At 42.6% G+C, this 13,320-nt stretch overlaps 1 long non-coding RNA gene across 1 annotated transcript in view; it reads left to right on the plus strand.

Annotated features, from left to right (window-relative positions):
- The first annotated feature begins 2,180 nt into the window (after positions 1 to 2,180).
- LOC132405853 (uncharacterized) overlaps positions 2,181 to 13,320 on the plus strand; it is a 32,612-nt gene continuing 21,472 nt past the window's right edge. The window contains exons 1-2 of the long non-coding RNA XR_009515980.1: positions 2,181 to 2,393; positions 4,893 to 4,975. This is a non-coding gene — a long non-coding RNA (uncharacterized LOC132405853). The remainder of the gene's footprint in view (positions 2,394 to 4,892; positions 4,976 to 13,320) is intronic.

A 13,320-nucleotide genomic window follows, 5' to 3' on the forward strand; every position in this document is an offset into this window, starting at 1 on the left:
GCGGGAGAGGCCAAATGTGCGGATTAACAGGGCCTTGAGTGCCTCGTACCTGTCTTTTGCCCGGGGCTGATGTGCAGAAAATCAATAATGCAGCCCGCTGTCTCCTGGTCGATGGCGCCCACCACGTAGCAATACCTGGTGGTGTCTGAGACAATTTGCCTGACCTGGAACTGGGCCTCTGCTTGCTCGAACCAGACCAGGGGTTGAGTGGTCCAGAAGGTTGGCAGTTCAAGGGAAACTGCATTCTGCAGGGCCGAGTCGTTCATGCTGTGTCCAAATGCCGTTGGACTGTCGGGGCACCAATGCAGTCGCGCTGATACGCAACGAGTGAAAGCAACACACTGAGTCGAGCAGGCTCTGGTTGAACTGTTTACTGTTCTTCTTCTTCTTCTGTTTTATGGCGGTTGGCAAACCAGCTTTAAGATGCATTACTGCCACCTACTAGACTGGAGTGTGGATTGTTTGATAAACAGGAGGAATGAAAAGAATTGCATTCTCTAAATTCTATATAATAAACCAGAGTCTTTCAGATACTTCATGATATCGGCCTGTATTTCTCTTGAACTCCCACCTAAAATGTCTTCTATACCCACAGCAGTTTTTTTGTTTATCTGAAGCGCTCCTATCATCTTCACTCTTTCTCTTTCATACTTCTTACATTTTATCAATACATGTTCAACTGTTTCGGGTTGATTACAGTATTCACACAACCCAGTTGGATGTTTCCCGATTTTGTATAATGTATAATTAAGACTTGTGTGATCAATTTTTAAACGACTGATGATCACTTCTATCTTTCTATGCCCACCTGATATTATTTTGTATCTGACTTGCCTTTGTATTTTGTACAGTTGTCTCCCTGTTTCACTCTCATCCCAATGCTTCTGCCATGTCTCCTCAATACATGTTTTTATAATGCTTTTGACTTCCGCTTAGCTTCAAGGGATCTGGACCTCAATAAGTTGTCTATTTTTTACATTTGTTTGTAACTTCCTCAATTTGCTTTTTCCAGGTAAGCTTCTCATCAAATAACAAACCGAGGAACCAAATTACCTTTACCTGCTCTAATTTTTGTTCATATAATTTCACGGAAACTGGTTTATGATTTCTTGAGAAACATATCACTTGCAACTTACTTATAGACAATTTGAAACCCCATTTATTTGCCCAATCCTCCACTTTATCAATTGCATCTTGCATTTTCCTTTGTATATAAATTAAATTTCTTCCCCACACCCACAAAGCCCCATCATCTGCATATAAGAATCTCCCCACACTATGTTCAACTTGCTCAAATATGTCATTTAACATTATGATAAAAAGTAATGGACTACAGACACTACCTTGTGGTGTTCCATTTTCAACCGAATATGTCCTGGAGTACTTTTCTTCCACCCTGACTTGAATTGTTCGATCAAAAAGAAAGCCTAGAACCCAGTTATATCCTTTTCCTTCCACCCCTAATTCTTTCAATTTAATTAACACTCCCTCTTTCCAGAGCATATCATATGCCTTTTCTATGTTGAAGAATACCGCCAGGACCATTTCTTTGTTGGTTTGAGCCTTCCAAATTTCAGATTCCAATCTAAGTATTGAATCTACTGTAGTTCTTCCTTTACGAAAACTGCTTTGGTAGGGAGAAATAAGACTTCTTTTTTCTAGAACGTATGTAAGCCTATCAGTTATTATTTGTTCCATAATTTTACCTAGCTGTGAAGTTAATGCAATTGGTCGATAATTTGTTGGGTCTGATGTGTCTTTACCAGGTTTTAATATTGGAACAATAACATAATGATTCCAAGCAGATGGTATTTTACCTTTCCCATATATCCTTAAACAGTCTCTGCAGAACTAGAAGTGCACTTCCTGATAAGTGCTTCAGCATTATACTCCATACTTGGTCCTTCCCAGGAGAAGTTGCCCGCGCGTTCATAATGGCTCTTTCTATTTCTGTTTTGCTGATAGGAGTATCCAGCACTTCTTCTGATGTTGCTCTTTTGTCCGTAATTCCTGGATTTTGCTTAAGCCTCTCCTCCCTTTGCCGTCTCGCCTCAACTGGCAAATTGTTTACTGTTTAAATCCGCGCGCGCTGAAGCGACCGCTCCCAGCATCCCCCGCTCTTTGCGGGGCGGAGGTGACGTCGACTTCCAGGCAGCGGTCTGCCCCGCACTCAGTGCCTTTCGGTTGCCACTGGCGACTGTTGGAGCTGGTTTGCTTGCCGTGTTGGCGAGCCGCCACAAGTGTTTTATTGCTCCCTGATTCTTAACCGTGCAGTTGCAAGCTGGAGCAGTCTTTCCCTTTCATCAACTCCAAGGGCAGATTTTACTCCTCTTTGCCCCTTTTAGACAGAAACTGTGCATCTTATACTTAAGTGCTGCAGGTACCAATCTCAGGTAAAATAATTTAAATTGCTTCCTTATTGTATAAAAATCGATGTTGTCTAAAATCACCAAAGGTACATTTGTTTAAAACAATTCACCATCTTCCATTGGGTGCTGGATTCAAGGGCACAACTCCTCATGATAAACTCATGTAGTGGGCAGCATGATGAAGGAGGGAATTGGAGGCTGACTGTACTACCTGGATTCCTACTTCTGTCTTCCCTCCTAACAGTGGGAATTGGAGGGAATTGGAGGCTGACTGTACTACCTGGATTCCTACTTCTGTCTTCCCTCCTAACAGTCTAAGCCTCAGACTGTTCCAATCTAAAATATTGTTAGAATCAGAAGCAGAATCAGGTCTATTATCACTGGCATGTGATGTGAAATTTGTTAACTTAGCAGCAGCAGTTCAATGCAATGCATAATCTAGCAGAGAAAAAAATAATAAATAATAAAATAAAAATAATGATAATAATACATAAACAAGTAAATCAATTACATTTATTGAATAGATTTTTTTAAATGTGCAAAAACAGAAATACTGCATACTAAAAAATAAGTGAGGTAATGTCCAAAGATTCAATGTTCATTTAGGAATCAGATGGCAGAGGGGAAGGAGCTGTTCCTGTATCGCCGAGTGTGTGCCTTCAGGCTTCTGTACCTCCTCCCTAATGGTAACAGTGAGAAAAGGGCATGTCCTGGGTGCTGGAGGTCCTTAATAATGGATGCTGCCTTTCTGAGACTCCGCTCACTGAAGATGTCCTGGGTACTTTATGGGTTATTACCCAAGATGGAGCTGACTAGATTTATAACCTTCTGCAGCTTCTACCAGTCCTGTGCAGTAGCCCCTCCGTACCAGACAGTGATTCAGCCTGTCAGAATGCTCTCCATGGTACAACTATAGAAGTTTTTGTGTGCATTTGTTGACATGGCAAATCTCTTCAAACTCCTAATAAAGTATAGCCACTGTCTTGCCTTCTTTATGACTACATCAATATGTTGGGACCAGGTTAGATCATCAGAGATCTTGACACCGAGGAACTTGAAGCTGCTCACTCTCTCCACTTCTGATCCCTCCATGAGGATTAGTATGTGTTCCTTCGTCTTACCCTTCCTGAAGTTCAGAATCAGCCCTTTCATCTTACTGATGTTAAGTGCCAGGTTGTTGCTGCTGCACTACTCCACTAGTTGGCATATCTCACTTCTGTACGCCCTCTCATCACCACTTGACACTCCACCAACAATGGTTGTATCGTCAGCAAATGTATAGATGGTATTTGAGCTATGTATGGCCACACAGTCATGTGTATATAGAGAGTAGAGCAGTGGGTTAAGCACACATCCCTGATCATCAGCAAGGAGGATACATATGTTATCAGCAATCCTCACAGATTGTGGTCTTCCAGTTAGGAAGTCGAGGTTCCAATTAACAGTGCTATTGGTATAATCCTTGTTCTATCACCTGTATTGGGCAAGTCCACTGTGTTCCTGTAACATATCCCTTCCAAAATGTTGCCAAAAGCAATCCTAATGATAATCCATACTGAGATTTCTGATGAAATTTTAAGGTCTTTCACATTTCGTATCATCTCGGACAGAGTGAACTTGACTATAGAGAGCAGTTATCTCCAAAGTTAACTGTATACGTCTCCTCTAGGTTCCCATTATGTTTTCTGTTTCCTGCTGGATCTGCTGTTTCCTGTTGAACTTCAGGTCCTGTCCTGGTTAAATAAAATCCAATTCAATACCAGAGCTAAACTTCCTTCATTCCAAGTTCATCATTCTCATTCTATGGGCTTGAGTCATTATCAATAGATGGAAATGGAAATAGTCCTGTTTCCAGTTGTGGGCTTTGCTTCTCCCAATCTGTTACTAAAAGTCAGCAAAGGAACTAAACACATTTGTTATATAATTCAATGCTGCTTTGTCTCCAAACAACGCACTTTGTTTTGTATTTTCTGTTTAACTAATTTTTGTGCTGTTGTCTTCAGTTCTCACCTTTCCCGTCAATACCTAGATGATAGCTCAAAAAGAGGTTTTCACTGGGCTATTTGCTCAGAATTCCTAAAAATCTGAGTTAGGGGATAGGGTGAATAGATTAACATTTTATTTGCTGGAGTCAGAAGATGAGAGGAGTTCTTAGGAATACAAAATTATTAGGATATCAATCGGGTGAGTGCATGGAAGCTTTTTCCCCTGAGGTTGGGGGAGATTAGAAGTAGAGATCATTGGTTTAGGATGAAAGGTGAGATATTTAAAGGGAATCTAAGGGGGAACTTCTTCACTCAGAGGGTGGTGTGAATGGGGAATAAACTGCCAGTGGGTAGATTCAGGCTCAATTGTTACATTTAAGAGGTTTGGATAGGCACATGGATGAGGAGGGTATGGAGGGCTAGAGTATGGGTGCAGGTAGATGGAACTAGGCAAAAGACCAAGCTTGTACAGACTAGATGGGCCAAAGGACCCTTTACTGTGCTGTCGTTCTTTATGACTTTAATCCTCTTTTCTCAGCTGGACTTCAGACAAGAATTCTCCATCATCTGTTCTGCATTATTGTCTGAAGATCAGGAGCAGCCGCCACCAGCATCCCTTTGGTACATATTGATGAATGCTGTGTGTTATTTGGTACAAATTTTGTTATGTAGTGTATCAATTGGAAAATACTTAAATAACAAATTAAATTGGGCCATTAAATATCCTTGGTGGATAGGATTAGGGAGAATCCCAAGACATTTTATTTGTATATTAGGAGCAAGGGAGTAGTTAAGAAAAGGGTAAATGAAAAAATTTATGAACAAATGAGAGAATTTATGCATGAATCCAGAAGTAGTGGGGTATATTTGACTGTGAGTATTTTTCATCTATATTCACAAAGGAAAATAAAATGAATCATAGGAAGGTGCTGATATTTTATGGCATGTTAATATGAAGAAGGAGGATCTGTTACATGTGCGATCACTCGATTCATATATGATCAGGTGGTGGATCCTCAGGTGGCAGAGACAATCTTTAATAAAGAATAACTGTGCATGACTTTGTTTAAAGTGGGGAGAATGATCCAATGTCAGGATCCAATGTCATAGAATTTAAGACGACTAGAGGCTTTCTCCAGCTTCGCTGCCATTTTTATGTGTCATCATTTCCCACCAGCTCCCCTGTTGAGATCTTGCCTGGATCACTCTTTGTCTGGGACCACCCCCTGGACCCTACCATTATGGGTGACTCCACTAGGAGCTCAGTGACAGAGAATTAAACTCCAGACGACATTGTTCTCGGGATCTCAGTATCTCGCAAACTTAGGATAAGATTCTGTGTATACAGAAACATGAAGGTGGATAAGCTTCAAGGGCACAAGGAAATGATGGAGATGATGGGGCAGTGGATGTCATCTACATGGACTTTAGTAAAGCATTTAACAGCATACTCATGGTCAGCTACTAGAGTGGATTAAGTCATATGTGAGTCTGTGATGAATATATTACGAGATTGCTCATTGAAGACAGAGATAGTGGTGGGTAAGTGTGTTTATGACTTGAGATCTGTAACCAATGGTTTGCCAGAAAGATCTGTACAGTATACAAGAGACCTGGATTCAAATACAGATGGTCTACACAGTATACTTGCAGATAGTGATGGACATGTGTATAGTGAGGAAGGTTGTCAAAGAACGTACAAGAATATGGGTCAATTGGTAATAATGAAAGAAAATGGCAAATTGAGTTTAAGTGAGATACATTGCACAGGGATTTCAAATGCAAGATGAAAGTATACAGAAAATGGCTGGATCTTTAGGTGTTTTGTTGTACAGAGGTATCTTGTTTGCAAGTCCAAAACTCCTGAAAGTGGTAACACAAGTAAATAGAGTGGTAAAACAAAGACATTCAGTGTGTCTCCTCAGTTCTCAATATTTGAGCATTAATGTTGGTAAGTCTTGCTGCAGCTGTATAAATATTGGTCAGGCCAGATTTGGAGTATTGTGTGCAGGTCAGATTGTCCCATAGCAGTAAGGATGCAGAAGGTCCCAATGGAATACCTGGTAAGGCTCTGAAAACCTGTGCCAACCAACTAACAGGAGTATTCAAAGATATTTTCAATCTCTCACTGCTACGGGCAGAAGTTCCCACTTTCTTCAAAAAGGCAACAATTATACCAGTGCCAAAGAATAGTAATGTGGACTGCCTTAACGACTACCATCAGGTGCTCTCAAGTCAAGTCAAGTCACTTTCATTGTCATTTCGACCATAACTGCTGGTACAATACAGAGTAAAAATAAGACAATGTTTTTCAGGACCATGGTGTTACATGACACAGTACAAAAACTACATTAAAAAAAACCAACACAGAGAAAGCTACACAAGACTACAGACCTACACAGGGACTGCGTAAGGTGCACAAAAACAGTGCAGGCATTACAATAAATAATAAACAGGACAATAGGACAAGGGGTCAGTCCAGGCTTTGAGTATTGAGGAGTCTAATAGCTTGGGGGAAGAAACTGTTACATAGTCTGGTGTGAGAGCCCGAATACTTCAGAGCCTTTTCCCAGACGGCAGGAGGGAGAAGAGATTATATGAGGGGTGCATGGGATCCTTCATAATGCTGTTTCCTTTGCAGATGCAGCGTGTAGTGTAAATGTCTGTGATGGCGGGAAGAGAGATCCCGATGATCTTCTCAGCTGACCTTACTATCCGCTGCAGAGTCTTGTGATTCGAGATGGTGCAATTTCCGAACCAGGCAGTGATGCAGCTGCTCAGGATGCTCTCAATACAACCCCTGTAGAATGTGATAAGGATGGGGGGTGGGAGATGGACTTTCCTCAGCCTTCGCAGAAAGTAGAGGAGTCACTCACATCACTCACTCACTCTCATCAACAGTGATGAAATGCTTTGAGAGGTTGGTTACGACCAGACTGAACCCCTGCCTCGGCCAGGACTTGGACCCACTGCAATTTGCCTATTGTTACAATAGGTCAATGGCAGACACAATCTCCATTGCTCTTAACATGGCCTTAGACCACCTAGACAACACAAACACCTATGTCAGGATGCTGTTCATCAACTATAGCTCAGCATTTAATACCATCATTCCCACAATCCTGATTGAGAAGTTGCAGAACCTGAGCCTCTGTACCTTGCTCTGTAATTAGATCCTTGACTTTCTAACCGGAAGACCACAGTCTGTGCAGACTGGTGATAACCTATCCTCTTTGCTGACAGTCAACACTGGCACACCTCAGGGACGTGTGCTTCGCCCACTGCTTTACTCTCTGTATACACATAACCGTGGCTATGCATTGCTCAAATACCATCTACAAATTTGCTGACAATACAACCATTGTTGGCAGAATCTCAGATGGTGATGAGCGGGTGTACAGGAGTGAGATATACCAACTAGTGGAATGGTGCTGCAGCAACAACCTGGCACTCAACATCAGTAAGATGAAAGAGCTGATTGCGGACTTCAGGAAGGGTAAGACAAAGGAACACATACCAATCCTCATAGAGGGAACAGAAGTGGAGAGAGTGAGCAACTTCAAGTTCCTGAGTGTCAAGATCTCTGAGGATCTAACCTGGTCCCAACATATTGATGCAGTTATAAAGAAGGCAAGACAGCGGCTATACTTTATTAGGAGCTTGAAGCTATTTGGCATGTATACAAATACACTCAAAAATTTCTATAGTTGTACCATGGAGAGCTTTTTGACAGGCCGCATCACTGTCTGGTACGGAGGGGCTACTGCACAGAACCGAAAGAAGCTGCAGAAGGTTGTAAATCTAGTCAGGTCCATCTGGGCACTAGCCTACAAAGTACCCAGGACATCTTGAGGGAAAGGTGTCTCAGAAAGGCAGCGTCCATTATTAAAGACCTCCAGCACCCAGGACATGCCCTTTTCTCACTGTTGCCATCAGGTAGGAGATACAGATGCCTGAAGGCACACACTCAGTGATTCAGGAACAGCTTCTTCCCCTCTGCCGTCCGATTCCTGAATGGACTTTGAACTTTGGACATCACCTCACTTTTTTAATATGCAGGTTTTCTGTTTTTGGAGATGTTTTAATAATCTATTCAATGTGTATAATTTACTTGTTTATTATTATATTTATTTTATTTATTTATTATTACTATTTTTTCTTTCTCTGCTAGATTATGTATTGCATTGAACTGCTGCTAACAAATTTCACATCACATGCCGGTGATAATAAACCTAATTCTGATTCTGACTTTGAAGACGATGCAGAATAAGCACATAAGGGTTTGACTGGATTAGAGTATTAGCTATCAGGAAAAGTTGAACAAACTTGGATTGTTTTCTTTAAAGCAACAAGATTGAGGGACAACTTGATAGAATTTTATAAACTTATAAGAGACAGAGTCTTTTATCTAGTATGGATGTATAAATACTTGAGGGAATAGGTGTAATGTGAGATGGGAGATGTCGAAGGATTAATCCCAGTGCCTCGGGCGAGTGTAGATAGGAATGGGATGATAGCATAGATGAATAAGTGGCTGAGGAGATGGTGTAGGGGACAGGGTTTCAAGTTCTTGTTGTCATGGTTGGGTCCATGAAGTCCACGTTCTGGTTCACAGTTGGGTCCGTGGACTCCAGACTCCAGGTCTTCTGGCTGTCCGTTGTTTCAGTTGGGTTTAATCACAGGCGCCTGATTCTCATATTGGGGCTAGAATATAAGTGGCCCTGGGGTCGAGTGTCATTGCTGGTTTGTCTGGTATCCCATCCTCACCTCTGTGGGGTAAGTCAGGCCATTCTTGCTGTTACCCTATGGTGGGATCTGTCCCTTCCTGTCCTTACCTCCATTGGGTAAGTCAGGCCGTCTTTGCTGTTACTCTGAGGCTGGACTGTTCCCTCCCTTCCCTCGGAAGCCCTGCAGGCTACCCACACCGGAAGCCCTGCCAGCAACCTCGCCCGTATTGCCATCAAGTTCAGCTGCCGGAGTGAGACCGGAGCCTTGCCTTGCCAACAGAAGAAACTTTCTATCATTGAGCTTGGAAATGTCTCTTTGTGTCCCTGCGTTTAGTGTCCGTGTATGAGTCCCGGCCCTATGCCCTGTCCCAAGGAGGGGTCCTGACTCCGTGTATGTCCCGGCCCTATGCCCTTTCCCAAGGAGGGGTCCCAGCTCTGTGTTCTGTGTTCCTGTGTTCCAGACAAAGGCTCCGTGTTCCTGTGTTCCAGTCCAAGGCTCGGAGGAGGTTCCATTCCATGTCCAAGGCTCGGAGGAGGTTCCATTCCGTGTCCAAGGCTCAGAGGAGGTTCCAGTCCATGTCCAAGTCCAAGTCATAGCCTAGGCCCTGAGTCCTGGTCTCGTCCAGGACTAGTGTCCGTGTCCAGCTACGCTTCTCCCCGCTTCTGCTTTGCTCTCCCTCGACCTGGCTCTGTGTTCCAGCTCTCCCTCAATCAAGATCAAGTCTGAGTTTCATGTCCTCGTCCAGCCCTGGAGTCCCACATCCTGCCCCCACGTCCAGTCCTTGCCTGGATCCGGAGTCCGAACCCGAGTCAAGACCCAGGTCCCAGATCCCTGTCCAGTCTCTGGCTCGGATTCCTTGTCCAGGTTTTTAGTTCCCAGTTCCCAGCTCCTAGTTCCTAGTCCAGGTCCCACTTTCCTACTCTAGTCTTAGCCCATGCCCTGTCTCCTAATCTTGTCCAGGGCCTGTGTCTTGTCCAGTGTCGTTTCTTCCCCACTTCCTTTGCTTTCTTGATACACCTAGTCCTCTCCCTAGTACTTCAGTGGCTGTGTCTTGCATTTGGGTCCGTTCTCAGTGCCCACCTTATGACACTTGTATCTTTGGAACCATTTCTGGGGAAGAGGTGACTTGTACAAGAGGACGGGATGCATCTGAACTGGAGGGGGAAACTAATACCTCCGCTGGGAGGTTTGCTAATCCTATACAGAAGTTCAAGCTAGTCTTGCAGGAAGCAAGGAACTGGAGCACCAGGTCAGTACGTGATGGAAGGTAGATGTCAGAGAAGTATTGAAAGACAAAATTGAAATTACAAGTATGATGGCTCAGATAGTTTGAAGTGTGTTTATTTTAATGCTAGGACTATTATGGGTAAAGGTGGTGAACTTAGAACACAGATGTTGTGGACATTACTGAAACTTAGTTGAGAGAGGAGCAGAAATGGGTAATCAATGTACCAGGTTTTTGAAGTTTTAGAAAAGTTGGAGAAGGGGGTAAAAGAGAAGGAGGGTTTACACTACTAATCAGGAACAGTATCACAGTTGTACTCAGGGGAGACATAATGGAGAGTTCAGACACTGAGTCCATTTGGGATTTGGTTAGAACTCAAGAATAGAAAAGGTACAATCATACTAATCAGATTTTACTACAAACCCCCTAGTAGGCACAGGAACAGATATGTAGCCAAATTAAGGAAATGCGTAAAAATGATAAGGCTGTTGTCATGAGGGATTTCAGCTTCTGTGATATAAAATGGAACATTCTTAGTGGAAAGGGATTTGATGTATCAGAATTTGTTTAGTGTTTCCAGGAGGATTTCTTCAATCAATATGTGGATGGTCCAATGACAGGAAGGGCTGTGCAAAACCTGGTGTTGGCTAATGAGCCAAGCCAGGCAACTGATATTTCAGTTGGTGAGCAGCTAGTGAACAATAACCACAACTCCTTAACTTTCAGGATAGTGGTGAAAAGAAATAACTACATTCTACAAATCAGTGAATTTGAATGAAACAAGGACGATGGAATTAGACAAGCCAATTGACTTTGCTTTGCCATATAACTGAAGGAAGTGGAGGATGCCATTTTGTGAAGTGACACTGCATCCTCCATCTTGTGAACTGGCTTGATCAGTTTTTACAGTAGACAATGATGCTCCAGGTAACCTTCTGGATGAGAGATCATTTCCAAATAAAAAGTTATTTGTGAAGTGATTTTTGATATCAGATGCATGTTTGTGAATAGTGTAATCTCTCTCTGCCCCAAGTGATTCGACCTGGTTTGACTGCCTTGAACCAGTCAGTCAAAGAGAACACAGAACCATAAATTACCAGTTATCACTTGCAAAAAAAGTGCTGTTTTGGATCAGAACCAATAAAAAGGTGTTAAAGTTCAGCTGGATGACCCACAGCCAATAACACTGAAATGTGATATTTGAAATGGTAGGGATTGAATATAAAAGCAGCCACTTCAGGTGCTCTAACAGTGATAACCCCAGTCACCAGAGACCCACCATTGTGGATGTGAAGGAACCCACGGACATGAAACAATCAGAGGAATACATTGCCAGCATGAATTACTTTTAATGATATTACCTTTTCTATTCTTTGAGTGTTCATGGATGGTCAGGTGTTACGTACCCCGTAACTGGGTGTCTTACCAGTAAAGATAGAAGTATCCATTGGAGTCTGGTACTATTTTCAAAACAGTGTTTATGAGTAAAATATACAAATCAATATCAACAATGCAAATATACAGATAATACACGTTAGCAATACTAAACCTATAAGTGTGGGTATAATAATAATAATCAATAATAAACAAGCTCTATTGTTGTCTAGGGGATAATGAATTATCATGGGAAAGTGTAAAGTTCAGTTCAGTTCATGTAGGCTGAGGTAGTTGTTGATTCTTTTGTTGTAACCGTTGGAGGAAGAGAGAGAGAGAGAGGGCGAGCAAACTGTCAGTCAAACCTTCCTTTACTTTCTTGATCCATCGATGTGATGTTGTGGCCATTCAGGTATGACCCCTCTGTCCTTTAGCTAGACCGTTCTTCTATAGTGGACTCATCACCCAGGCAAGGGTGGACACACACACAAGCCCTACCGGCCTCGCTATAAACACTGTGAGTTAAAATTGACCGATCCTTCATTCGGTCTCCGATGCCCCACACTTTCTTGTGGGTTCCAACACTTAAGCAGTGCTCACTAGTGTGTCTCTTGGTGCGTCTCAGGGGTGTCTTCCCAGACCTCACTTTTATCCCTACTCACAGGGTCTCAGGTGTCAATCAGTTTTGAATGGCTTAGTCCATCAAACCAGCCCACTCCGGCTGTCCACTGAGGAATTTTAATGAACAGAATGGTACCAAGTAAACAGCCCTCTCCAAAAGACATAACAGTAAATCAATGGCTCCTCTCCTCTCTCTTATCAGCAACAGATGTTCCAACTTGTTTTCCTCTTATCTGTGTGTGTTTCTCTCTCATTCTCTCTCATGAGCAGCGTGGTAACAGTAACCGTTTGTGATTCTCCCGGGGGGTGGGGGGAACATGGGCAACTCTGTAACTCTGTACCCTTCTGCCCATCAGAGTTGTTCATCCTTCGTGACACAGGAAAACTTAGTATTTGTGCACACAGGGACTCGGTTATGTAAATTCACAGGTTATTACTTGTTGGCAATTACAGATTCTCTCTGTGCCTCTCCAATCATTATTAGTAAGGGGTAGATCCTTGAAAGAATAGCTACAATTAAGGATAGGTATGGTCCCTGTGCATAAGTTTTAAGCTGAAGTAGGGCAAATTACAACGTTGGTAGGCAGCAACTAAGTAGAGTTAATTGGGAACACGTTTTTTTTCTGTACAACTGAAGAGTGTTTAAAGATCAATTGCACTGAGTACAGGAGAGGTATGTTCCTGTTAGAAGGAAGGACAAGGATGGAAAGGTGTCCAGAGAGGTGATGAATTTAGTCAAGAGGAAAAAGAGCAAGTATGTAAAGCTTTGGAAGTTAGGATCAAACGGAGTACACGGGAAATATAAGGAAGCCAGGAAAGAACTAAAGAGGGAATTAGGAAAGCCAAGAGGGGCCATGAAAAGTCCTTGGCAAGTAGGAATAAGGTGCATCTCATGGCATTCTATACATACATCAAGCACTAGAGGATAACGAGGGAGAAGGTAGAACCACTCCAGAATAAGGAGGGAGAACTTACCTGGATGCTGAGAATGTGAGTGAGGTACCTAATGAGTACTTAA

The sequence above is a fragment of the Hypanus sabinus genome, chromosome 16 (assembly GCF_030144855.1).
Source record: "Hypanus sabinus isolate sHypSab1 chromosome 16, sHypSab1.hap1, whole genome shotgun sequence".
In the NCBI taxonomy this organism is placed as follows: Eukaryota; Metazoa; Chordata; class Chondrichthyes; order Myliobatiformes; family Dasyatidae; genus Hypanus; species Hypanus sabinus.